This window comes from Numenius arquata, chromosome W (assembly GCF_964106895.1).
Source record: "Numenius arquata chromosome W, bNumArq3.hap1.1, whole genome shotgun sequence".
Lineage (NCBI taxonomy): Eukaryota > Metazoa > Chordata > Aves > Charadriiformes > Scolopacidae > Numenius > Numenius arquata.
Genome location: NC_133615.1, coordinates 27292490 through 27320319, shown reverse-complemented (window position 1 = coordinate 27320319; position 27830 = coordinate 27292490).

The window sequence follows — 27830 nt, the reverse complement described above, 5'->3', positions numbered from 1 at the left end:
ATTACAGTAGTAAAGGTAGAAAAAAGATAGAGCTGATATTCTGTTCTCAAGGAGTTCTGCAAGTTTTCCTGGATTATTTCAGGTCAAGTCAGAAAAAGCAATCAGTTATACGGAGATAAATGTATAATAGAGAGAATATCTCAGTTGACTTCAGCTGGTCACAATAATAGTTTGTAACTGCAAGGAAAAATTCTGTTTTCAAAATGCCCAGGCATGACTGTTCAAAAAACTGTGGGAGGAGGGAACTGACAATAGATAAGGTCTTTTTTTTCAGTGGCTTTTGGGGGAAGTACATATAACACAGCAATGATTCAAGATAAACAGGGGAAAAAAATGGAGCTTTTTCATGTGTAGCAATTAGGGTAATATGTCAAAATAGAATTAATTGCAGGCAAATGAGAGCTTTCTAGACAAAATTAAGGATACTTGGAGTCACAGATAATAAAACAGCCATGGAAAACAGCTGGAATTATGTGATGGCAACAGCAGTCATTTGGTATGGGCACCAATGTGTTTGTCCCTCTGCTATTATTTGAGAGCAGATGCTACAGTAGTGGATTAGTGTTTCTTTAGAAGGGGAAAACAGCATTGGTGCAAATTTATCTACAGTCTTCCTGGTTTTTCTGAACCAGAGCTATTCACTTCAGGAAAATGACCAAGTTGATTGAGCTGTATTTGGTTCAATCTATGAATAAGAGCTCTCTGACCGAAACTAGGCATGTAGCGTATAGTTTCTCATTACTTTTGGGTACAGAATCAAGCAGGAGAAAGCTCATGAGTGTATAATCCCATGACTGAAATGATCCTACTCTTCCATTTCTGCTATCTAACAATTTTTGCATTACTACACTTGGTAAAAACACCTGTAGTCTATGGCTTAATTTTACAGATCAGGAACATTACAGAGTTGATGAACTACAGGAGAGATGGGGAGGGACTCTTTGTCAGGGAGCGTAGCGATAGGACGAGGGGTAATGGTTTTAAATTGAAAGAGGGGAGATTTAGATTAGATCTTAGGAAGAAATTCTTTACTGTGAGGGTGGTGAAGCACTGGAACAGGTTGCCCAGAGAAGTTGTGGATGTCCCATCCCTGTAAACATTTAAGGCCAGGCTGGATGGGGCTTTGAGCAGCCTGGTCTAGTGGGAGGTGTCCCTGCCCATGGCAGGAGGGTTGGAACTCGATGATCTTTAAGGTCCCTTCCAACTCTAACCATTCTATGATTCTATGATTCTATGATTCTAACTTTCCAAGGGCACTTTGCCTGTGGTAAATCTAGAAACTGGCCACAAGTCTCTTGTGCCACCATTTATTATCCTATGTGCAGGTTCATTCTCCCTTACATGAGGATTCCAAATGTCATACTGCAATTGCTTGCTCACCTCAGAGCACTTCCCTAGCACATGGAAAGCAAATAAACAACAGAAACCAAGTATAACATTTCTTAAATGTATTTAATCCTGGCAACATGCAAGGCTGAGGGAACTGGCGTTGTTTACTCTGGAGAAAATGAGTCTGATGTGAGAACTTATCACTCTCCACAACCATCTAAAAGGAGGTTGTAGAGAGGTGGGTGTCAGTCTCTTTTCCCAAGTTACAAGTTGCATCAGTGTCGTGGTTTTGGCTGAATTTACCAAAACCGGACCGGCAGATGGCCCTTCCCCCCCCTTCCCCCCCCCCAAAAGAGGAGAGAGGAGGAGAAAGAGATAAGGAGATTCAGAAGTTTAGAATGAACTAAACTACTTTAATGAAGAATTAATATTAAAATAAAAATAAAGAAGAAAATAATGAAATAGATACAATATATACAAAACCGTATCAAGCTCCCAGGATGACAGTCACATCACCGGCAGGCACTGGGGAAGTCCCAGACTGGACTCAGTGACGAATGGGAACTGGATTCCAGCTCTGGAGTCAGGAACACACGGATCGGGATCAAAGGCAGATGAACAGACAGAGTCCTCTCTGGACGTCGGCCATCGCAGGAAGGGGGCTGACCCTTTGATCCCTCAGCTTTTATACTGAGCATGGGGCAGATGGGATGGAATACCCCAGTTGGTCAGGTTTGGGTCACCTGTCCTGTCCACTCCTCCCCACCGATGTGACCCCTCTACGTTTTTTCCGTTTCCGACCCTCTAAGGGGGCAAATAACAAAATGGGCTGACCTTGGTTGTTATAGCAATAAGTATAAGCAAGGGCCTCCCTGCATACCGTTCCTTGGCATGGAGCACAAACATTGGGCTTATCATTCTGAGAACGAGCAGTTTTCTCCACAATATGCCGTTAATTTCAGAGAGTTAGAGGAGGCCTAGCTAGGATGTAAAGTTACAGAACAGAAAATTGGTTCGGTTTTACTTCAAACCGGGACAATCAGGGGAGGTTTAGAATGGATATTAGGAAAAATTTCTTCACCAAAAGGGTTGTCAAGCTTATCAAGCAATAGGTGAAGTATACTTGAAACAATATGTGGCCATGATACTGTCTCTTGTGAAATCTCTTCGACAGGAAGCTCAGCTGGCACAGACCCTGCCTTTGGACTCTGCTGTCCATAGCATCCAACCAGGAGATTGGGTCCTAATTAAAGAGTGGAACGAAGCACCATTGGTGGCAAAGTGGCGGGGACCGTACCAAGTGTTATTAACCACGGAAACAGCAGTTAATACGGCCGAACACGGATGGACTCATCGTACTCGAGTCAAGACGTTCAGGGCCCCAGAAAAACTGGACTTCAGAGCTAGAGGAAGAGGAGGGGAAACTGCGGCTAACCTTCCATAGAAAAAGACCTGATTAGTAGTATTTGATAAGTTAAAATCAAGGGCAAGACTGGATTGACCTCTGTGTTTGCCACAACAAGAAATTCTAAACTCCGCTACTGGCTGCAACCCAGTAGGCGTTGAGCAGTGGAAGTACATTCCATACCAGACCTTGATTTGAAAAAGTGAAAGAAAGAAGAAAAAAAAACCAGCTCAAAACACGTTTGTCCTAATCTAGGGTGGGAGACTAAAACTAGCTCTTACAAGGAGTGGATCAGACCAGTAGCCATCAGGTAGACCTCGGGAGGAGTTCCGTGTGTTTACCCAAAGGATCTATGGTATAGAATCATAAGGAAAGGAGTTCCCTTATTTGAACTTCCAGCAACTGGTGAGCAGACACTAACTGAATTGTTTCTGTATATTCACTTGTCACATTAAGTGTAGATAAGCTCAAGATGAAAGTTTTAGTAGTAATCATGTTTCTATATTATTGGCAAAATTGAGGTCTGGGATGGGAAAACCAATTTTTGACTCTAGGGGAAGAGGTAGCCAAAGCTTTTAACCTCAGTAATTGCTGAGTCCGTGGAGGTCCAGGAGGAGCTGAAGATTGGCCGTGGGTAGCCCAGCCTGTCCAGCCTAGATGGTGGGTGAGTGGCTGAAGTATAGCGCATAATGGAACTGGTTTCTGGAAGGAAGAAGGAGGTACATGGAAAATACAGTACCCAGGAAAAGGAAATTACTGTCTGAATAGAACCAAGCCAGGAGGGAAATATGTAGGGAAAAGCGAATGTGAGTGGACATTGTAACCAGGAATGGATTGTTATGATCCTTTTTGTAGACCTTATAATTGCTTTAGATACCAAGGAAGATGGAACCAAACACATGTAAAGCTTATAGATGGCACCTGGGTAAAGTGCTCTTTCAAAGAACCTTGGCATAGCGGATGTAAAGCAGTTGCGAGAGAAATTACGTGAAAAGGGGGGTTTAGAGATTCTTTATTCCTGGCTTGTCAGCGGGACAATACCATTAGCAAAAATCATGTAATAAGGGTTTATGAATGGTCCTGGCAAAATTCAAATGGAACTAGGTCCAATTTTGAAAATTTTGGTTGGCTACAAATCGAACTGAGAATGATAGGGGATGTAACTGTAAATGGCACCCGGATGCGGGAGACTTTGAATGTGATTATTGCAATTCCTATGGTGATTTAAATATAGCAGGAGGACCGTTGGGATGAAAAAAATACTCTATACTATGAAACACCCCAGGATAATGAAACATGGGAAGGCCCATTCGCTAATGGGACTTGGGCTTTGAAGGGCCATTATTGGATTTGTGGGCAATATGCCTACCGAAGGTTACCTCCAAATTGGTCAGGAATATGTTATATAGGATATATTAGACCATTATTTTTTTTATTACCACAAGTTCAAGGAAACAAGTTAGGGGTTAATGTAAATGATGATTTGATAAGAGAACAACGATCAATTGATAAATCCCTAACTAAAGCTGGTTCCCAAACATGGGGAAAAGATGAATGGCTGAACAAATTATACAATATTATGGACCAGCAACATGGAATCCCCACGAGGTGATTTCTGGAGCAAGAGTTGAATAATTATTTGAATAAAGTCTTTGCAGGTCTCCTCTGTCTCCTTTGTGAACATTGACCTCTGGCTATGGGATTTTCTGCACAAGTGCTTCCTACCACTGAATAACAGGGCTGGAAAAGTCCTCACTGGTTCATGTAGTCCAGCTTGAGGCACCCATGCAGAATATCTGTAGCTATTTTATTCATAGCATAGGTTTGGCCACCTTGCTCTAAGAGATATCCAGAAATGTACATTTCACTGGCTCCCTAGGTTAAGCTCTTCCTAATATATAAAATGACATTTCTGAGCTGCGGCATGGCATATAGATCAGCTGCTTCCCCACTCCAGCAGCACTTATTTCAAAACTGCCATCACTTCTTCTTTAATCTTTTCCTTGGCCTTTCCTGCAGTTCGTGTTTTCTGCCATACTAATAATCCTCCTTATTTGCCTGTGAGTTCTTATCGGTCAGTTATCATCATTGTGGTGATGTGTGGAGCCTAGAAGAGGAAGATCCATGTCTTGGTCAGATATGCAGCTGGGGATTGCACCTACGTCACATGCTGTCACAGCCTTGGTCTCACACTTGCATAAATACTGTTTTTCTAGTTTCTTTTGAATGCTTCCCATCTCAGGGAAGGAAACCTGGCTAAGTTCCCTCTGTCTTGCTTAGTGCAATGTGTCCTGACCTCATGAGATCTTTGCCCTGTGGCCTGCAGTGCTTAGCAGATCAACCAGGAATACCAACCATGATCTGCTGCAAAATAAAACATAGCCTTAAAACCTCTTTAAAAAGTTCACACTTCTATGAGAATATAAGCCTAATCCAGCACCCAGTACAGTTAGGGGAAGATAGATCACTGTGTCCATGAAGAGCAACCTTGTTAATGGCTTTAACTTAACAACCAGAGCTCTGTCTTTTTAATTACTCAGCAGTTCTGTGCTGTTCCTTCCCGATTCCAGTTTGAAGAATTGCTTTCCCATAATTAAATGAAAAAGACTTAGTCACAGCCCTCTGCACAAATTCCTACTCAGTGAATGCAGAATAATGTATTATAAGTAGTACTGTATTCTATTTGTTGCACAGGCATTGATGTGTGTTGGATTTGTAGTATTTTAGAGACATTGCCATGGTAACTAGTCTCTCTTGACAAAGGCTTTATGTCAGAGCAGGAGTGGAATACACAGAAACTGAACTTCGGGTAGCCAGTGAGATGAAGGCTGCTAGCATTAGGCTCACCAAAGCATCACCAGAAAATAAGTTGGTATGTCTCTGTCCTTTTGAATGTATTGCTCACTGGGGAATCATGGATTACTGCATGAGAACAGAAGCAAAGCGGAAGCTGACATTGTCTCTTTTTAAGATAACGTACAACAAATCTGTGCTGCGTTAATTTTTAAGATACTGATTGCCCACATAGGCTTAATCACAGACATGGTTTTAAAGAGAAAATATCAGCATGAAAGGTTTACCTTGAATTAACAGTCCTATTCTGTGCCATCAATAATACTTCAAGTAAAAGAACAGCCGGAAAGATTAACGCAACACCAGTTGCATTTTACTACCTTTTACTATTATTCTCACTTCATACCAGTCAGTGTATGTAACAGCTTCACTACAATTTTAAGGTACTGCTACAGACTGTCATTTTTAGCATTTTTTGGTGTTGCCCTGGCTTGATTTCATAGTCCTGCATGAGACTATCTAACCCCCTCCTCTCCCCTCAATTTCCTTCTCATCATGTCTGCTTCCCTAGCCAACCCTAGGTTTCTGTCTCTGAAAACCAAAACAACAGTAGCAGGGTTTGATCCCTGGCCAAGGTCTCAGAAGACATCCTATCTCCCACAGTCTCAGCTCGTTCATGTTTTATGGTCCTCACTGTCTCCAACTCTGCAGTTGTATGCTGCTACTTTTGGTGAGGCCCTAGGTTGGGCTTGTCAGTGCTGCAGACTTGAAATTAAGAATTTTAATATCCATTAGTTGAGTTTCCAGCTTTTTAACAAAACTTGGACTTTGCCCAAAATGAGTTGACAGCCAAAATTGCTTCATATATTCTGGCTCAAAAAAAAATTCTTTGAACCCTTTCCTGAGTCACAGTCACAAATAGCCTTTTTAGAAATAATGCTAGTCTGAAAGTAACCTCTAAGCAATTGTCCTGGTTTGAGGACATACACATCCTGTTATGAAACTACTACAGCATTTTGCCCATCTTGGGAAAACAATGTTACCTGTGACTCATATTATAACTTCACTGATCCCTACTTGGTTACCTAACACTGAGGTAAAACATAACACGAGCCAAAAGAGCACTGGAACAAATTGCAAAGAGCCTAGCTCTTGCCCTAGTGATTAGTTCCCCACTAGTAAAAAGGCTGAAAATATTTACTGCCAATAGGTGTTATTTTAAGCAAGCAAAGTGCATATTCATTTAGTGGCCTCTGTGGTATCAGAGCATCATGTTTTCTTTCCATCTACTTTCTCTTATCCAAGCCTCTTTAGATTCTGGGTTATTAAAAATGACTGTTGATAATGTCATTTGTCAATATAATTCCCAAAATCATGAAGCAGTGAAAAAAACAAAAAGGAAAAGGGATGACCCAAGTTTATAATGAGTTATTTGCAGAGACTTTCTTATGTAGCAGCTTGGGAAAAAAAAGGAAGGTAAACAGACTCTCTACTGAAAACCTCTGGTTCACGAGGTGATTTCTGGAGCAAGAGACCCTATTTATAAATGAAATAGTATAATTTAAATAATAATATAAAAATTATTAAAATTGTATATAAATAATATAATTTAAATATTTATAATTTAAATAATTTAAATGCACAGTTACCCACAGATCCTAATGAGATCCAACACACAAGACCCATGTGGCGGAAGTTTTAAGGAGCGCCCCATTGTCATATGCCAACTCATTGGCAGTAATGGAATGGAAAGGTGAAGAGGGACCAGCGGTGGATGAGGTGGCTGCCCGACTCTGGCAATACGAAGAAAGTCTCTCTCCCCCCCGTCTCAACTGTGGAGAAACTGTCCCAGAAAGAAGTATCCAGTACCTGAGAGAATTAGCATGGCATAGAAGGTATGGAATAAGGGGTGGATAATGTCCTGGTTCCGGTGGGGATAGGGTTAATTCTCCCCAGGATCTGACAGGGACACAGGTATTCCATCTCATGTGAGTCATGCCCAGGGGTAGCCAGGAGCTCACAGGTGGAGGGGGCAGGAAGTTGCCATGGGGAGTGGGGCTGGCAGGTCCCGGGTCCGGTCGGCAAGCAGTGGTATTGTAATCGTGGTTGTATATTCTTCTCTCAGTGTTATTGTTGGTGTTTTTCTTGTTCCCTTTGCTGTTGTCCCGGTTTGAAGTAAAACTGAACCAATTTTCTGTTCTGTAACTTTACATCCTAGCTAGGCCTCCTCTAACTCTCTGAAATTAACGGCATATTGTGGAGAAAACTGCTCGTTCTCAGAATGATAAGACCAATATTTGTGCTCCATGCCAAGGAATGGTGTGCAGGGAGGCCCTTGCTTATACTTATTGCTATAACAACCAAGGTCAGCCCATTTCGTTATTTGCCCCCTTAGAGGGTCGGAAACGGAAAAAACGTAGAGGGGTCACATCGGTGGGGAGGAGTGGACAGGACAGGTGACCCAAACCTGACCAACTGGGGTATTCCATCCCATCTGCCCCATGCTCAGTATAAAAGCTGAGGGATCAAAGGGTCAGCTCCCTTCCTGCGATGGCCGACGTCCAGAGAGGACTCTGTCTATTCATCTGCCTTTGATCCCGACCCGTGTGTTCCTGACTCCAGAGCTGGAATCCAGTTCCCATTCGTCGCTGAGTCCAGTCTGGGACTTCCCCAGTGCCTGCCGGTGACGTGACTGTCATCCTGGGAGCTTGATACGGTTTTGTATATATTGTATCTATTTCATTATTTTCTTCTTTATTTTTATTTTAATATTAATTCTTCATTAAAGTAGTTTAGTTCATTCTAAACTTCTGAATCTCCTTATCTCTTTCTCCTCCTCTCTCCTCTTTTGGAGGGGGGGAGAAGGAGGGGGAAGGACCATCTGTCAGTCTGGTTTCGGTAAATTCGGCCAAAACCACGACAGCTGTTCTGTTAAACTGCCTTTGTCTCAACCCACAAGTTTTGCCTTTTTCTTCTGTTTCTCCCCTCCTGGCCTGGGGAGGCGGGGGGGCTGGTCCGAGAGAGCGGCTGCCACCTGGTTCTTTGTTGCCGTCTGAGTCCAAACCAAAACAACAGGATAATTGGATTACAAGCCTTTTTTGAAATTATAACTAACCAGACATCTGAGGCTCTTGACCTTCTTGCAGACCAATCTACTCAGATAAGGAATGCAATTTTCCAACACCGAATGGTCCAAGATTATTTGCTAGCAGAAGAAGGGGGATTTTGTGGAAAATTAAATGAATCCAGCTGTTGTTTACAAATCGATGATAACGGGAAGGTAGTAAAACAGATAACAAAAGGAATGAGAAAACTAGCTCATGTGCCAGTTCAAACCTGGAAAGGATGGGAATTAGACATGTTCTTGTGGTTGCCTGGTGGATCATGGATTGAAATGATGCCGTGAAAGCCGAAATCAGGACTCAATAGTCGGGATGACTATTAAGCAGGTATTCTTTATTGCAGCGCTGGACGCACAGGGGATCGCTCCTCCAAATGTGTGCACTGAAAGCAATTAGTTACACAGCTTATATACAAGTTAAACATACATATTCATTATTCTTCCGAGAACTCATTATCATACGTTTCCACCCACTCCCGCATGCGTATTCCAGTCTCTTGGTGGTCTTCAAAGACCTCTGGTGGTCGTTTACTTTATCCATTCCTCTTTATCACTCTGTCCTTTTGGTGAACTGCAGTCATCTACTTCTCTATTCTTGCTGACAAAGCTGCAAGGCTGGTTTAGGCTGGTCATGCTTTGGTGGTCTTGACACATCCTGTTCTCAGAGATAAGTTCCTCTTGAAAGATAACAAGGTGCTGACCTATACAATGGCTAGTTGCATACGTGCTTAGGCCCCTGTTTGCTTTTAGCCAATTTAGAAAAACAAAGACTCACAGTATTTGCTAACTCATTGTTTATGCTAAGAGTGGCTTAGTTGTGTCAAGCAAACCTTCAAGCCATACTCACCCCTATTCCTTAATTCAATCCCCCCTTTTCTTTAAGCTATAGCAAATTCTTTTGCAAAATCTTGTTTACAGTCCATAATACATGTACTTGTTGAGTAATGGTCCATATTTTCCACCACATCCAAAGGTTGAGAGTAGTCAACAGTAGGGCTACAAGGATCAGCACTAGTACAGAATGTACTAGTGTTATGGTTTGAGAGAGCCCATAACAATCTATTGTCGTTAGACAATTATTCTATCACCCGATGACCCCTCCCCACCCGGAAAGGGGAATCGGGGAACACAAAGAAAACACAAAGGTTGAAGTATAAATAGATTTAATAGACTAAGACTAAATAATTAACAATAATACTAAAGAATCAGTATTAATCCCGATACTGATATAAGATATACAGAAATTATACTCAGCCATCTATATCAGGAGGAAGCTGTGCACTCCCAGCAGTGGATAGCAAGTATCAGACACTGCGAGCGCAATGGCTTCAGGAGGAAGGGAAGGCCTCAGGGCTCTGGCACCGGGGCAAGGAGTTGTCCGGACCGCCGCCATCAGGGAGAGAGAGCCAGCTACGCAGCAAACTTTTCTAATTTATATTGGATGTGACGTTCATGGTATGAAATACTCCTGTTGGCCAGCCTGGGTCAAATGCCCAGGCCTTGCTCCTCCTTGTCCCTGCACCTGGCAAGGCTCGAAAACACTAACCTTGAATCCCACAGAGCCTGGCTGGCTATAAAGTAAATATTTTCACAAATTCAGACACTAGAGTCTTCTAAAAGTGTAATTTTCCCCAGCATTAGAAGAAAAGTTAGTCCTGTGTCTCTCAACCCAGGACATTCCACCCCTTATTTCATACCATATATATGTCACACTTCAGCGTACTATTATATTTATCTTCTAATATACATATATATAGAGAGAGACATATATAATCCTCTAAAGTTATGAGCTATTCCTCTAAAAGGTCCATTAAATTTCTTTAGTCCAAAACTGTGAGTTCCATCTATCATAATAATCTTTTAGGGTAGGAACAAGTGATATGGCATTCACTCAGTTGTCAGATCAGGACCAGGCCTCAATACAGGAACGCAGATGGTTAGAGTTGGGCGCATCCATATAAGATGTTGTGCTCACGGCCAGCATGTTCCCTGTCGCTGGACACCATTCGACAGAACTGACTCTGGGTCCGTTACCATTACGTTATCCTGAAAAACACTTATTGAACACTGTTAGTATTAGGCAACAATTGACACCGTATCATTTAAATTAAGGATTCTCACCCAAAATCAGATCTCCTAAAGGTACACATCGAACCTCTCCATTCTCCTGCATCACCCACCAAGTATGCCCTGGTCCTTCAGCAAAAGCAACCCCACGAGTGGGTTTGCCTTTACCTGAGGCCGGGGTAACCCAGACTGTTTTTCCCAACATATTCTTTACATGCACCACAGGGACTTTATCCCCTTCTACAGTAGGTAAAAGCTCCGAGTGAGCAGGACCAGCTCGGCTGACAGTTCCCCTGGTGTTGACTAACCAGGTGGCTTTTGCTAAATGTTCATCCCACTTTTTAAATGTTCCAGCACTCATCGCTTTCAGTGTAGTCTTCAGCAGTCCATTGCATCGTTCTACTTTCCCAGCAGCTGGTGCGTGGTAGGGGATGTGATATATCCACTCGATACCATGCTCTTTAGCCCAGGCATCTATAAGATTATTTCGGAAATGAGTCCCATTGTCTGACTCAATCCTCTCCGGAGTACCATGTCGCCACAGGACTTGTCTTTCAAGGCCTAAAATAGTGTTACGAGCAGTGGCATGAGACACTGCATATGTTTCCAGCCAGCCGGTGGTTGCTTCCACCATAGTAAGAACATAGTGTTTTCCCTGGCGAGTTCGTGGAAGAGAGATATAGTCAATTTGCCAAACCTCCCCAAATTTATATTTCAGCCACCGTTCTCCATACCACAAAGGCTTTGATCGTTTGGCTTGCTTAATTTCAGCACATGTTTCACATTGATGGATGACCTGTGCAATAGTGTCCATAGTCAAATCCACCCCTCGGTCACGAGCCCATCTATATGTTGCATCTCTTCCTTGATGGCCTGAAGTGTCATGGGCCCACCGAGCTAAAAACAATTCACTTTTACGTTGCCAGTCCAAGTCTACTTGGGACACTTTAATCTTAGCAGCCTGATCCACTTGATGATTGTTTTGTTGTTCCTCAGTGGCCCGACTCTTGGGTATATGGGCATCTACATGTCGTACCTTCACAGACAGCTTTTCTAATCGGACAGCAATATCTTGCCACAAGTCAGCAGCCCAGATGGGTTTACCTCTGCGCTGCCAGTTGCTCTTCTTCCACTGCTTTAACCACCCCCATAATGCATGCGCCGCCATCCATGAGTCAGTATAAAGATAAAGTACCGGCCACTTTTCTCTCTCAGCAATATCTAAAGCCAACTGGATGGCTTTCACTTCTGCAAACTGACTCGACTCACCCACTCCCTCAGTCGCTTCTGTGACTCGTCGAATAGGACTCCACACAGCAGCTTTCCACCTTCGCTGGTTTCCTACAATACGACAAGATCCATCAGTGAACAGCGCGTATCGCCTCTCGTTTTCCAATAACTGATTATATGGTGGTGCCTCCTCTGCCCGCACCACTCTCTTCTCTGGGGATCCTCCAAAATCTGTGCCTTGTGGCCAATCCATGATTACCTCCAGAATTCCTGGACGATTGGGGTTCCCTATTCGAGCTCGCTGAGTAATTAGTGCTACCCACTTACTCCACGTTGCATCAGTTGCGTGATGTGTGGAAGGAGTTTTCCCTTTAAACATCCAGTTCAATACTGGCAACCGAGGTGCCAGGAGAAGCTGTGCTTCAGTACCAATTACCTCCGAGGCAGCTCGAACCCCTTCATATGCCGCTAATATCTCTTTCTCAGTGGTAGTATAGCGATCCTCTGATCCTCTATATGCTCGACTCCAAAACCCTAGGGGTCGGCCTCGAGTCTCTCCAGGTGCTCTTTGCCAGAGACTCCAGGTAGGGCCATTCTCCCCGGCTGCGGTGTACAGCACATTTTTTACATCTTGTCCGGTTCGGACTGGGCCAAGGGCTACTGCATGAACAATCTCCCGTTTAATTTGCTCAAAGGCTGACTGCTGCTCAGGGCCCCATTCAAAATCATTTTTCTTTCTAGTCACTTCATAGAGAGGGCTCACAATCTGACTGTAACCAGGAATATGCATTCTCCAGAAACCCACAACACCTAAGAAGGTTTGTGTTTCCTTTTTGTTAGTAGGTGGTGACATAGCTGTTATTTTGTTAATCACATCCATTGGGATCTGGCGACGCCCATCTTGCCACTTAATTCCTAAAAACTGAATTTCCTGTGCAGGTCCCTTAACCTTACCTCGTTTGATGGCAAAACCGGCTTCCAGGAGGATTTGAATTACCTTCTCTCCCTTCTCAAAAACTTCTTCTGCTGTATCACCCCATACAATGATGTCGTCAATGTATTGCAGGTGTTCTGGAGCTCCACCCTTCTCCAGTGCAGTCTGTATCAGTCCATGGCAAATAGTAGGGCTGTGTTTCCACCCCTGGGGCAATCGATTCCAGGTATACTGGACACCCCTCCAGGTGAAAGCAAACTGTGGCCTGCACTCTGCTGCTAAAGGAATAGAGAAAAAAGCATTAGCAATGTCAATTGTAGCATACCATTTAGCCTCTTTTGACTCCAGTTCATAGTGAAGTTCTAACATATCTGGGACAGCAGCAGTCAATGGTGGTGTGACTTCATTCAAGCCACGATAGTCTACTGTCAGTCTCCATTCCCCATTAGGCTTTTGCACTGGCCATATGGGACTATTAAAGGGTGAGTGAGTCTTACTGATAACCCCTTGGCTTTCCAACTGACGAATCAATTGCTGAATAGGGAGCAAAGAATCTCGATTAGTGCGATATTGTCGCCTATGCACCGTTGTAGTAGCAATGGGCACATTTTGTTCCTCGACTCTGAGCAACCCTACAATAGAAGGGTCCTCTGACAGGCCAGGCAATGTAGACAGTTGCACAACTTTCTCCGTCTCCACCGCCGCTACACCAAATGCCCACCGGTAGCCTCTCGGGTCCTTAAAATACCCTTTCCTGAGGTAATCTATGCCAAGAATGCATGGTGCATCCGGGCCAGTCACAATGGGGAACTTTTCCCATTTATTTCCAGTTAGGCTCACTTCAGCCTCCAGTACAGTCAGGTCTTGAGATCCTCCTGTCACTCCAGCAATAGTGACAGGTTCTTCCCCTATGTGATTTGATGGCATTAGGGTGCACTGTGCACCAGTGTCCACCAGGGCCCTATACTTTTGTGGTTCTGGTGTGCCAGGCCATCGAATCCACACAGTCCAATAAACTCGATTGTCCCTCTCCTCCCCCTGGCTGGAGGCAGGGCAACCCTAGTTTAGAAGAGAGGGCGCACCGCTTCCATCTGTGACAGTTGTGTGTCGTAAATCAGGCTCTGAGGCCCATCTCTGCCTTCTAGGGGACTTTTCTCTGGAAACTGGAGCAACACTTCTCCTGGAAGAACCCCTCCTGGGAGGTGTCTTACTCCGCAACTCACGTACACGTGTCTGTAAAGCTGAAGTAGGTTTTCCATCCCAATTCCTCATGTTTTCTCCCTGACTACGCAGGGTAGACCACAGGATGTGTCGTGGTGTGCTTTGCTTCTCTCGACCAGGCTTAGTAGGGAAGGGTTTGTCCCCACCTAAGATATTGGCCTTGCCAAATGATTTCTTCAACACTGAGACACTGGCCTGTGGGGCAGAAAGAAGATTATTTGCATAATGCTGCATTCGAGCATCCATATCACCCACTGTTGGTGCCTCATCATCTCTCCAGCAAAATAATGCCAATACATTAGCATATGCTGCTGGTGCACTCAGTACCCACTTGCGCCAAACGGGTCCAGTAATTTTGAGTGCATCTGGATCTAATGATGTCTGCAGGTCGTCCAAGTCACTGAAAATCATCTCTCGCACAGCTATTTCCCTCAGATTCTTAACACCTCTCTCAATAGTTGTCCACTTGGATGGCTGGTACATGATATCATCCCTATAGGGATACCTGCTTCTCACACTTAACAGGAGTCGCCTCCAGAGGGTGAGGGATTGTGGTGGTCTTCCAAAAGCTCTGTCAATACCTGATTCTCTAGCTAATGGTGCTAGCCGCTTGGCTTCTCTACCATCTAAGTCCAAACTATCAGCCCCAGTGTCCCAGCATCGGAGCAGCCAAGGAATCACTTGCTCGCCTTCCTGGCGGCCGTAATCCTTACGAATGTCTCGCAGCTCAGTTAGGGTTAATGATCGAATAGTTTCCTGTGTTACTGTATTGCCTGATGTCCCTGGTTGACCATTGTCATCTGATGCTACGGCACGCTTCCTCTTATGTACAGGGTTGACTGACACTGGCACTGATTGAGTCTGTAGATCAGCTGCATCATCCATTACTAAGGTCGAAGTAGATTCAGTACTTGGTGCAGCTGCAGGTCTCGTCATGAGAGCCAGCATGGTCTGGATAAGATCAGGGTCTGTCGGGAGGGCTGGCGAGGTCTGCACGGGTGCGATGTCTGTCGGGGGGGCCAGTGGGGTCTGGACAGGCACAGTAGTTGTCACAGGGACTGGCGGTGTCTGCGCGGGAGGAACATCTGCTGCAGGAGTCTGCGGGGGCTGTACAGGAGCACTGACTGTGGGGGAGGCTGGCAGATTCTCTGAAGGAGCAGTGTCTGTCGGGGGGGCCAGTGGGATCTCTATCAGACACTTTCTGCTACCGCAAATTCAGCCCATAAAAAAGAACACGCCCGCAAAAATTAACAATATAAGCACAATGACCAAAACATTCCAAGGGTATTTCAAACTCTCAAAAACTGTTGCTATTGATGCTACCGGAACATACAAATCCTTAAAAGATATCCCCCCCCTCACTAAGTGGCCCGTAATATAACCCAAGGTGTAATTATGCACGGTGCCCAAAAAGGATCCTTCCCCGTTCTGAGGTGATTCTAATCACGGCGATTTGCGAGATGCAATTACATAAGTGACACAAAACGGAACAATTACAGAAGACCCAATAACATAGCAAAACACCACTGCACAAAATAACAAGGCAATGCTTTTAACTCCACATTTAGAAATGATAAGCTTCCCTAAACCAGTGAGAAATAGCAACAACCTCTTGCACCACTCCCATAGCTGCCCACATACAGCTGCACAGAGATACCAGAGAACTCCGTTTACAGTACATTGAAACCACTCCAATAGATCCATAATGACTGTTTTACAAATCCGATCAAATCTGTTTACAACTTCAACCCTTCAGAACTCTCAAATTAAAGCCTCTGATTCTCCCAGCACTATTTAAATAACATGCAAACTATCACATTAAGTATCAAGGTCATTAAAATACCACACCGCATGCCAAATTTTGTTAAAATATCACGTTGGGCGCCAAATTTATTATGGTTTGAGAGAGCCCATAACAATCTATTGTCGTTAGACAATTATTCTATCACCCGATGACCCCTCCCCACCCGGAAAGGGGAATCGGGGAGCACAAAGAAAACACAAAGGTTGAAGTATAAATAGATTTAATAGACTAAGACTAAATAATTAACAATAATACTAAAGAATCAGTATTAATCCCGATACTGATATAAGATATACAGAAATTATACTCAGCCATCTATATCAGGAGGAAGCTGTGCACTCCCAGCAGTGGATAGCAAGTATCAGACACTGCGAGCGCAATGGCTTCAGGAGGAAGGGAAGGCCTCAGGGCTCTGGCACCGGGGCAAGGAGTTGTCCGGACCGCCGCCATCAGGGAGAGAGAGCCAGCTACGCAGCAAACTTTTCTAATTTATATTGGATGTGACGTTCATGGTATGAAATACTCCTGTTGGCCAGCCTGGGTCAAATGCCCAGGCCTTGCTCCTCCTTGTCCCTGCACCTGGCAAGGCTCGAAAACACTAACCTTGAATCCCACAGAGCCTGGCTGGCTATAAAGTAAATATTTTCACAAATTCAGACACTAGAGTCTTCTAAAAGTGTAATTTTCCCCAGCATTAGAAGAAAAGTTAGTGCTGTGTCTCTCAACCCAGGACAACTAGGAAGTTGAAAAACTGTGCCGCGGTTGGACATTTTAATGAGGTGTTTAGAAAAATGTCCCACCAATGGTGTGTTCCCCGGTTTTCTCAATGGTTGTAATGATGTTCCTTATTTCCAGAGTATCATGCTGGACTTGCTATAATGTTCGTTTAGAAGTTTCTTTCACTTTCTCTAGCAGTGATTTAATGTCTGGGTGGGAAAGCATTTTCCTAAGGACATTAATGTCCATTCCAATCTGTAGTTTAGGTACATCGTTGTACAGCACGTAACCATCAGAGATCCACTGAGAGGTGGTTATAGGAACAGAGTAGTTAAAATCACAACCTTGTATCTTGGTAAAATTACAAACACAAAAGTTAGTTCCATTTGTTTCTTCTTCACGAGTATCAATACTAACATTAGCACAACTAGTCCTTACACAGGCACATCCTTTCCCTAGATAATATAGCTGTGACTGAGCATGTCCCGAGGGAAGCATCTCAAAAGTACATGTACTGTCCTCTGTGTCTAAGCACAGATCTTCATTTTCAATTACTGCATTTTCACAAACATATCCTAGTTGTTCCTTTGGGATGCAGGCTTCAGTACTAATGGTCCGCCATTTCCCTATATTATTGCTATATTTTGCCCAAACATTGTGTCTTATTGGTCTGACTACTACATCTTGATGGATTGCCCCTAATGCTAAAATAGGGAAAATATTCCACACCTCTGCTTTTTGAATTGTGAGTACATAGGCTTCAATTTGTTCCTTTGTGTCATCGTAGTTGTGTTGTCATCGTGTCACCAGTTGCCACCAAGCCTGATGTTTTAATTCAAATGGGGTGGTAGTATCGTTCTTAGCGATAATTTCTCTAATTTCTTGTGGTAAGTTTCCTGACATCCCTTCCCTGATTATATCAGAAACCACAGTTTGTATCCAGAGCTGTGTCTGTACACATTGAATGGCAATAGAGACATTTCCTTGTAGTCCTTTTATGAAAGTTGCTACTGCTTGGAAATCCTCAGTAGTATGATTCAATAGTAAGGAGATGAAATCAGCAGTTAATTGCTGAGATTCAGCCAGAGTAATTAGGGATGACCTTAATGGTACCTCTAGCCTTCCTAAATCAGAGGTGACTGTGCTCAGTTTATTAATCGGTACCTCTTGATCAATGGAGTTTAAAACTCCTACCCCAGATCCAAACCATCCTGTTAAATCTCTCCTTTCCTTGAGTGGTGAGCTCTGCAATGTAACCATGCCCTCCATCCTTTAAGACTTTGTGAAATAAAAGGTAAGCATTCTGATTTTACCTGAGATATATCAGCTTGTACTCTTACCTGTACCTTCTTTAAAGAATATGTGGGATCCAGAAATAATTTCTGCTCGTTGGATTGTCTCACCACATAAGGGCCTGCGAATGAGAGGTTGTGGTATTTTACAGCACAGTTAGCTGGTTTAAATGGAGGGATGGTGGTTGGACTTGGAGTAATTATATTTCTCTGGGGCATTTTGAGCAAAAAGGGAAATGTTCCTGAAAGGCTTTCTAAGCTCCATAGTGCATTTAGTTTATAAAGTGCCTCGCCATTATTTACTATAGTAAGGTTACATTGAGGTTGCTGACATGTAGCACTTAAAGTAGCTGTTGGTAATTCCCATATGGTAAGTTTCCATTTTTCAGCACTATTGTATTTTATATTTATAGTGACTTTTTCAGCCTTTTCAGATACAGGACAAGTAACCATACTCCCAGAGGTAAATGGTTGGGTGAAAGTTTTTATCTCCTTTTTGCATGCTACATTTTCCCCATATATTACATATTTTTTTATACATTGTTGGTACATTATAATTGAGAATAGTATTTGATAGCTCATCTTCTTTTCCCACTGAACGTTTCACTTTTGGAGAAGGGATGAGTTGGGGAGAGAGAGTAATCGATTCAGTGGTTTGAGCTTTATCTGTACTATATGTGGTGGTCATATCTATTGCGATTGAAATTAAAGCCGCTTGTCGGTATGATTTCGTCATTCTCCTTCCATCATGTATAATTCCTATGCACCTAATCATTGAACTAGCTTTAGGCTGAACCTCCGCTCGACAGTATTCTTGATAAAATGCACATACTGCCGAGAATGCACATTGTTGCGGCACCTCTAAATTGTATACATAAATGCCAACCATTATTACAGTGGTTAGGTATACTTGCTTCACATCAAATTTACATGCTATATCAACTGAGCTGTTTTCTCTTATTTTAAAGGACGGTATTTGTCCTGAATCTCCCCAGTCTCTCCTAATCTGGCCATCAATTTTTAAAACTGTGTATACCTTAGTTTCTTCATCTGTGATATTCAGACCTACGTTACCCAAGTATCCATTCCTGGTCCAGTCTTCAGGGTCAGGGACATCATCTAGATCTTGATGGGTGATGCAGTTCTCTGTCTGTCCAGCTGTGATGTAGAAGATCACGATAATGACTTCCCGAATCACAGTTTTGCTGGTCCAGTACATTCGGAGGTCCATTTCTGCTCAAGTAGGGGATCTTCCTCACACTTTGGAGCCTTCCCTTGTTAACGTCTTTGTAATCTTAGTTTTAAAGGTCCTAAAGGTTCAGAAGTCCACTGCTTATCTGGAGCCTTTTTCACTCGGGAGTAGTGGATCCAGGCCGGCTGTTCTTTTACTTTGATTGCAGTGAAGGTGGTCAGTAGCACTTGGAATGGTCCGTTCCACTTCTCTTCTAGTGGATCACCTGAAAAATTCTTAATATAAACCCAATTTCCAGGACTAAAAGGATGGATAGGATGGTCCAATCCCTTAACTCTGGTTCCTAAGACATTCTTATTGATTTTCTCTAATTGTTTTCCCAAAGAAATAACATATTTTTGTAAATAGGAATTTCCCAACTGGTTTAAATCTTCTCCTTTATATTCTGTGTGGTATGGTCTCCCATATAATATTTCAAAAGGGCTTAGTTTCTCTTGGTAAAGCTTAGGTAAAGCTCTTGGCTTTACACGTAGTCTGAGCAAAGCTATGGGTAATGCTTGATACCAATATAAATTCGCTTCTTGACATATTTTGGCTATCTGTTGTCTGTTGTTTTATCATGTGATTCATTTTTTCTACTTGCCCACTGGCCTGCGGCCTATATGGGGTGTGTAATTGCCAATCAATTCCCAATAGTTTGCTAACTTGTTGCACTACTTGTGCACAGAAGTGAGTACCTCTATCTGATGAGACGACTGTAGGTACCCTGAATCGAGGTATTATCTCGTTTAATAACACTTTAGTCACTTCTCTCGCCTTGTTTGTTCTACAGGGAAAAGCCTCTGGCCATCCAGAAAAGGTGTCTGTGAGTACCAATAAGTACTTGTACCCCCCTTTTATTGGGAGTTCGGAAAAATCAATTTGCCAATGGTGTCCTGGTACATTTCCTTTCCCAATAGTTCCTAACTGTACTCAATTACCTGTGTTGGGGTTGTTTCTTAAACATATTTCACACTGCTGAGTCACTTGTCGAATGGTGGTATATAAATTCTTTCCTATCCATTTCTGACTCAAAAATTTATATAACGAATCTGCTCCCCAATGTGTCTTATCATGTTCTTCTTTAACAAGTCCCCACACCAGTTTGGCAGGTATGATAATTCTACCGTCACTCAAATGAGCCCATCCCCTGGAGGGAACTTGTCCTCTTAATTCTTGACCTGATCTGATCTAGAATATTCAATGCCCTCCTGGTCGTCCAGGTCTTTATTTCTGTTGTCTGGAATTAAGGCTAAAATTTGTTCTTTCCGTGTTCTTTCTGCTGCCTGTTTAGCCTCATAGTCAGCCAATCTGTTACCTCTTTCTTGGTCAGTGTTACCCCTCAGATGTCCTCGACAATGCATGATGGCGACTCTAGCTGGTAACTGTACTGCCTCCAATAGGCAAAGTATCTCTTCTGCATGTTTGATTTGTTTTCCTTGCGTGGTAAACAATCCTCGCTACTTCCAGACTGCTCCATGGGCATGAACAACTCCAAAGGCATATTTAGAGTCTGTCCATGTATTTATCTTTTTCCCTTTTGCCAATTCCAAAGCCCTAGTCAAGGCAATAATCTCGGCCTTTTGAGCTGACGTCCCGGCAGGCAATGGTTGGGATTCAATTACCTTATTTGTTGTGGTCACTGCGTATCCTGCTTTACGGATACCTTGTCGGACAAAGCTACTTCCATCCGTAAACCAGGAGTCAGCGGGTACCGTATGTGAAACCAATACTGTCATCTTCTGGCCCGAAGTAAATTTCTGGGCTTCCTCAATATTTAGTATTACGGCTGCTATCGCTCGTAAACAACCTGGCCATCCTTTACTTACTTCATCTAATTGTTTAGAGAAGTAAGCTACGGCTCTTTTGTAGGGTCCCAGCCGTTGAGCTAGAACTCCTAGAGCTATTCCTTTTTTCTTGTGAGAAAAGAGCCAAAAAGGTTTGGTTACATCAAGCAAGCCCAAAGCCGGGGCTCTCATGAGTTCTTTCTTGAGTATTTCAAATGCGTTCTGGGCTTCTTTGGACCATATCAATTGAGCGGGATTATTTTTCAAAAGTTCATATAAAGGTTTTACTATCATCCCATAGTTGTAAATCCATAATCGACACCAACCTGTCATTCCCAAAAAAGTTCTGAGTTCTTTTACCGTCCGAGGGAGAGGGGTTCTGCAGATGGCTTCTTTTCATTCTGTTCCCAATTCCCATTGTCCTCCAAACAGCTCATATCCCAAGTAGGTTACTTGCCTCCGCACCATCTGAGCTTTCTGTTGAGAAACTCGATATCCATTTAATCCCAAAAAGTTTAACAAGCTAACAGTCCACCGGATACAGTCATGTTTTGCTTCGGTTGCTATCAATAGATCATCCGCATACTGTAAAAGGATTCCATTTTTGGAAGGAGGCTTCCATGCCTCAAACTCTCGTGCTAACTGATTTCCCAAAATTGTCGGACTGTTTTTGAAACCTTGGGGTAACACTGTCCAGGTAAGCTGGGTTTTCCTACCAGTGGTAGGGCTCTCCCACTCGAATGCAAGCAACTTTTGACTTTCTTTGGCCAAAGGCAGACCAAAGAACGCATCTTTTAGGTCTAGTACTGTAAACCATACCTGACTGCTTTTCAATTTGGTAAGTAAGGTATAGGGATTGGCCACTACAGGGTGCAAATCTTTAACGATCTTACTTATTGCTCTCAGATCTTGTACTACTCGATAACTCCCATCCGGTTTCTTTACCGGTAGTATGAGGGTGTTATATTCTGATTCACATTCCACTAACAATCCATGCTGTAGAAAATTATTGATTGGGTTTTCTATTCCTTTATGATCTTCTAATCTCAAAGGATACTGTCTTTGGCGTATTGGGTTTGCCCCTTCTTTAAGTTCTGTTATTACGGGGGTGGCATTTTTCACCCTCCCTGGAATCCCTGCAGCCCAAACTCCTGGATATGCTTGATTGATGATTTCTTCGATTTTGGGTGTTGGTGTAATGGACCTTTCAGAGTGTATTAGGGCTAGACTCAAAATTTCAATTAATTGATCTTCTTTTACCTTTAATTCCATGGCTCCTTGCTTAAAAACTATCACTGCCCCTAATTGTTCCAATAAGTCTTGACCTAATAGTGATTTGGGGGAATTTGGCAAGTATAGAAATCGATGTATTCCAATCTGCTTTCCTAACTTAAATTTGAGGGGTTTTGAAAAGAATGCCTTTTTCTGTTGGCCAGTCGCTCCTATGGCATTCACAAAGTCTCTACTTACGGGTATCAATTCTTGATTTAAAACAGAGAAAGAGGCACCCGTATCTATTAAAAATTCAACCTCTTTCTCTTGTTTCCCTAGCTTTATCTTAACCAGTGGATCCGCTAGGGTAGATGCCCCAGGTCCCCGTCAATTGGTCTCTGTTTCAGCTATCAGGGCTGGTGGGGTACCTTTAAGCTCAGGGCATTCATTTTTCCAGTGCCCTTTTTTTCAGCAATATGTACATTGATTCCTTTCCAATACATTGCTGAATTCCCTAGTCCTCCTCTATTCCCAAAAGGCCTTCCTCTTCCAAGTCCTCTAAATCCCCTACCATTCACTACTCCCCTCTGTTCTAGTGCCACCATGGTGGCTGTGGCCATCTCTTTTGTCAGCTTTCCTCTATCTACATCTTCTTGATTTTTAAAAACTCTCCAGGCTTCTTCAAGTAATTTCTCTAGATCCCTTATTACTCGTTCTTTCAGTTTCTGGAGCTTCTTTCTGATATCTGGAGATGAATGCCCCAAAAATAAGGAAACAAGCTGCTGCTGCCCCACATCTGAGGAGAGGTCTAAGGTAGTATATTTTCTCATAGCCTCTCTTAGTTTGTCCAAAAACTCTGTAGGGGTTTCTCTCTGTCCTTGTTTGACAGCATATAATGCTGACCAATTTACAGCTTTTGGAATAGCATTTTCCAATCCTAATTTGATCCAATCTCGATATCGTCTCAGCATTCTATAATCTCGTCCGTCATTGGGGTCCCAATGCGGATCAGTCAGTGGAACATGCTCGTCCACATTCCCTTGCAGGGTTTCCCCTGTAATTTGAGCCTGCACATGGGTTCGAGCAGTTTTTAATACCAATTGTTTTTCCGTTTCAGTCATTTCTCCCAGAATTAAATCTACATCTCCCCAATCCGGATCTCGATTTTTAACTATTAATTCAAACCGCTTTGCTACTTTAGAGGGATCATCTCCATACTCTCTGGCTGCTTCTTTCCAAGTATGTAGATCAAGCGGTGGAAAACGGGATCTTAACTCTAGCTGGCCCCCCTGGTCCCATTCCTTCCCGTAATGGGGCTAGGATTTTCGGAGCCTTCTGAGTTTTACTCCTGGTTCGTGCGGTAACTGGAGTAAAAGCACTTGCCGCCTCCCCTTCTTCCTCACCACTACTGCCACCGTCTGTCTCAGTGAATGGCGATTGGTGTGGAGAAGGCAGATCTAGCAATGGAGGAGGAGGCATTCCCAAATCCTCAAGCTGATCCTGTTTCCTCTCTCCTCTTTCTGGATTCTGTTACTTTCAAACACCTTTGTCCAATACTACATGCCGAACAACACCTCTTCATTTTCTGCTGCCCCTTTCTTTTATCTTTCTCTTCTTTCTCTAGGGACAAAACTAGAGGGTCTTGCGGTGGTATATATTAAATCCGCAATCCTTTTGCCATTCCGGATGGTTTCGCAAAGTGAAAAACATATCTGCATACACAACCTCATCCCATTTTCCTTCTCTTTGTAAGAATAACATCAACTGTAATATAGTATTATAGTTTAGAGTCACATTGAAGGGCCACTTTTCTCCATCTTCTAATTTATATCTGTCCCGGTTTGAAGTAAAACCGAACCAATTTTCTGTTCTGTAACTTTACATCCTAGCTAGGCCTCCTCTAACTCTCTGAAATTAACGGCATATTGTGGAAAAAACTGCTCGTTCTCAGAATGATAAGACCAATATTTGTGCTCCATGCCAAGGAATGGTGTGCAGGGAGGCCCTTGCTTATACTTATTGCTATAACAACCAAGGTCAGCCCATTTCGTTATTTGCCCCCTTAGAGGGTCGGAAACGGAAAAAACGTAGAGGGGTCACATCAGTGGGGAGGAGTGGACAGGACAGGTGACCCAAACCTGACCAACTGGGGTATTCCATCCCATCTGCCCCATGCTCAGTATAAAAGCTGAGGGATCAAAGGGTCAACCCTCTTCCTGCGATGGCCGACGTCCAGAGAGGACTCTGTCTATTCATCTGCCTTTGATCCCGATCCATGTGTTCCTGACTCCAGAGCTGGAATCCAGTTCCCATCCATCGCTGAGTCCAGTCTGGGACTTCCCCAGTGCCTGCCGGTGACGTGACTGTCATCCTGGGAGCTTGATACATTTTTTTATACATTGTATCCATTTCATTATATTCTTCTTTATTTTTATTTTAATATTAATTCTTCATTAAAGTAGTTTAGTTCATTCTAAACTTCTGAATCTCCTTATCTCTTTCTCCTCCTCTCTCCTCTTTTGGGGGGGGGGAAGGAGGGGGAAGGGCCATCTGTCAGTCTGGTTTTGGTAAATTCGGCCGAAACCATGACATTGATTACAATATTTTATTAAACCTTTCTTGTCCATATTCCCACCTGGTGTTCCCCCTATACCTTTCCAATGTACTAAAATACATCCTAAGGGGCTCTTTTTCAACACGCCTCTACTTTGGCTTCCTCCCATTTTACTGATTCTCAAGCTGACTTCTACTTAATCCACAATATACATGTACCACGTAAACAAACCCTTCTGTCTTATCCCAATCTGCCCATACGTCACAAGGACAACAATAAAAGTCCTCACCAAATTTTACCCACACTTTGTTAGCACACCTGATGATACACTCTAACACAAAAATTGGCATACATGAGTTGTCAAAATGAAGCAGACAATACCATCCAGGAGTACTCATATCATACACATGGAATAACCCAGTCGCACAAGTTTCCTTGAAAACACCAGTTACTTAGGCATACAAGAATTACAATAAGCAAACATACAATTATAACAACAATTACCACAGTTGCAACAAACATTTAAACTTCACACTCACTTCGTTCTTCTCCGGCCGCACCCCTCGTGGGATAACGGAACTGCAGATTGGAACTCCGCACTCACTTCGCAGCTGTGCTGCGTCTCAGTCACTTAAATCATACATACAAGAGCTAGCTCAACTCATTCACAGGGAAGTTAATTGAAATTGCAGGAGTGAGATAACGGCAAAATAGGGGAAAAAAACTGAAAATGCACAAGTTAGACAACTGAAAAACCACAAAAGTTAAACTTTTATGTAGCAGGTGGATCGGGAAGCCTGTACCTTCCAAGTACCTCAGTCAATGGGGAAAGGAAGAGGGTTACATGTGGCCAGGGAATTAGGATAAAATGGAGGCTGCGTCTTCCGGCAAATTGAGAGACCCCACAGGGATATGCCCCAGTGGACTCTCCCTTTATTTGAATAAAGTCTTTCCAGGACTCCTCTGTCTCCTTTGTGAACATCGACCTCTGGCAATGGGATTTTCTGCACAGTAGATACTTGCCAGGGCCCAGCACAGTGCGGTGAGTTGTGTCTCTCTGGAGTAGGCACAGCATTTTCCTTTCAAATATTCTATCACTTTATCAGGGTCCTGTAATTGTTCGGGGGTGAAGTCCCAAACAGTTGGAGGTGAGAAGCTCTCTAGATACCTGCCCATATTCTCCCACATGCCATGCCACCCATGGCTATCCAGCCTCGGGGCAGATCTCTGAATGGTAGTCTTAAATAGTTGCTTAACCCTAAACAAAAACTGAAACACATTCAGGAGACTTAGCAATAGGACCAAGCTGGTTTGCACATCCCAAGAGTATTCAAAATTCTCCAAAACTGGCATATCCGGCCCGAAAGAGAAAAGGGAGGTGAAAGAGCTGGGGAAAGTATCCCTGCCCCGTTTCCCCCATAGACTGTCTGTGATTATTAATAATTTCTGAGAGATGGTGTCCATGGTACAGGCAGGACAGCAATGCCGCATAAACGCCCCAACATAACCATCTGAACAGTGATGCTATCATATCATAAGTTGATATCACACAGGACAGCAAAATTATGATCCTGATCCCTCTCCCAGAGGTAATAGACATCATCATGGGGAGTACATAGAGCATGTAAGAATTTGCATAACACAGCCATGAAAACAAACAAAACAAGACTGTGACCAGCAACTGATATAATAAATGCATATAACAAATTCATTTTAACACGCTCTGGTCAGATCTGTCGTTATCTCAACCCTCCGAGTGCCCCACATTGGGCGCTAAAAATGACTGTCGTGGTTTGGCCGCAGATGGCAACAAAGAACCACGCGGCCACTTTCTCAGACACACACACACACCAGCCAGGAGGGGAGAATCGGAAGAAAAAGGCAAAACTCGCGGGTTGAGACAAAGGCAGTTTAACAGAACAGCAAAGGGAACAAGAAAAACACCAACAATAACACTGAGAGAGGAATATACAACCACAATTATGATAGCACCACTCGTGGACCTGTCGACCTACCCGGGAAGCCCCCAGCCAGCTCCTGGCTACCCCCTGGTAGCTCATCCTGGATGTCATCTCTAAGCATGTAGAGGAAGAGAAGGTTATCGGGAGTGGTCAGCACAGATTCACCAAGGGGAAATCATGCTTGACCAATCTGATAGCCTTCTATGATTGGATGACTGGCTGGGTGGATGAGGGGAGAGCGGTGGATGTTGTCTACCTCGACTTCAACAAGGCTTTTGACACTGTCTCCCATAATATCCGCATAGGTAAGCTCCGGAAATGTGGGTTAGATGAGTGGACAGTGAGGTGGATTAAGAACTGGCTGAATAGCAGAGCTCAGAGGGTTGTGATCAGCATCACAGAATCTAGTTTGAGGCCCGTAACTAGCGGTGTTCCCCAGGGGTAGGTACTGGGTCCAGTCTTGTTCAACATATTCATCAATGACCTGGATGAGGGGATGGAGCATAGCCTCAGCAAGTTTGCTGATGATACAAAACTGGGAGGAGAGGCCGACACACCAGAAGGCTGTGCTGCCATACAGCAAGACCTGGACAGGCTAGAAAGTTGGGTGGAGAGGAACCTGATGAAATTCAGCAAGGGCAAGTGTAGGGTCCTGCACCTAGGGAGGAGTAATCCCATGCACCGGTACAGGTTAGGCATTGACCTGCTGGAAAGCAGCTCTGTAGAGAGGGACCTGGGAGTCCTGATGGACAACAAGGTGACCATGAAGCAGCAATGTGCCCTTGCGACCAAGGCAGCCAATGGTTTCCTGGGGTGCATTAAAAAGAGTGTGGCCTGCAGGTTGAGGGAGGTCATCCTGCCCCTCTACTCTGCCCTGGTGAGGCTGCATCTGGAGTCCTGTGTCCAGTTCTGGGCCCCCCAGTTCAAAAAGGACAGGGAACTACTGGAGAGAGTCCAATGGAGGGCTACAAAGATGATCAGGGGAATGGAGCACCTCTCATGAGGAAAGGCTGAGAGACCTGGGTCTGTTTAGCCTGGAAAAGAGAAGACTGAGAGGGGGGTTGCGGCGATGATTGATCAGGATGCAATTGTATGCAATAAGCAGAAGCAGCAAAAGCAGAAGCACAAGCACACTTTATTCGCATACACAAAGCTATATATACAGAGCTAGT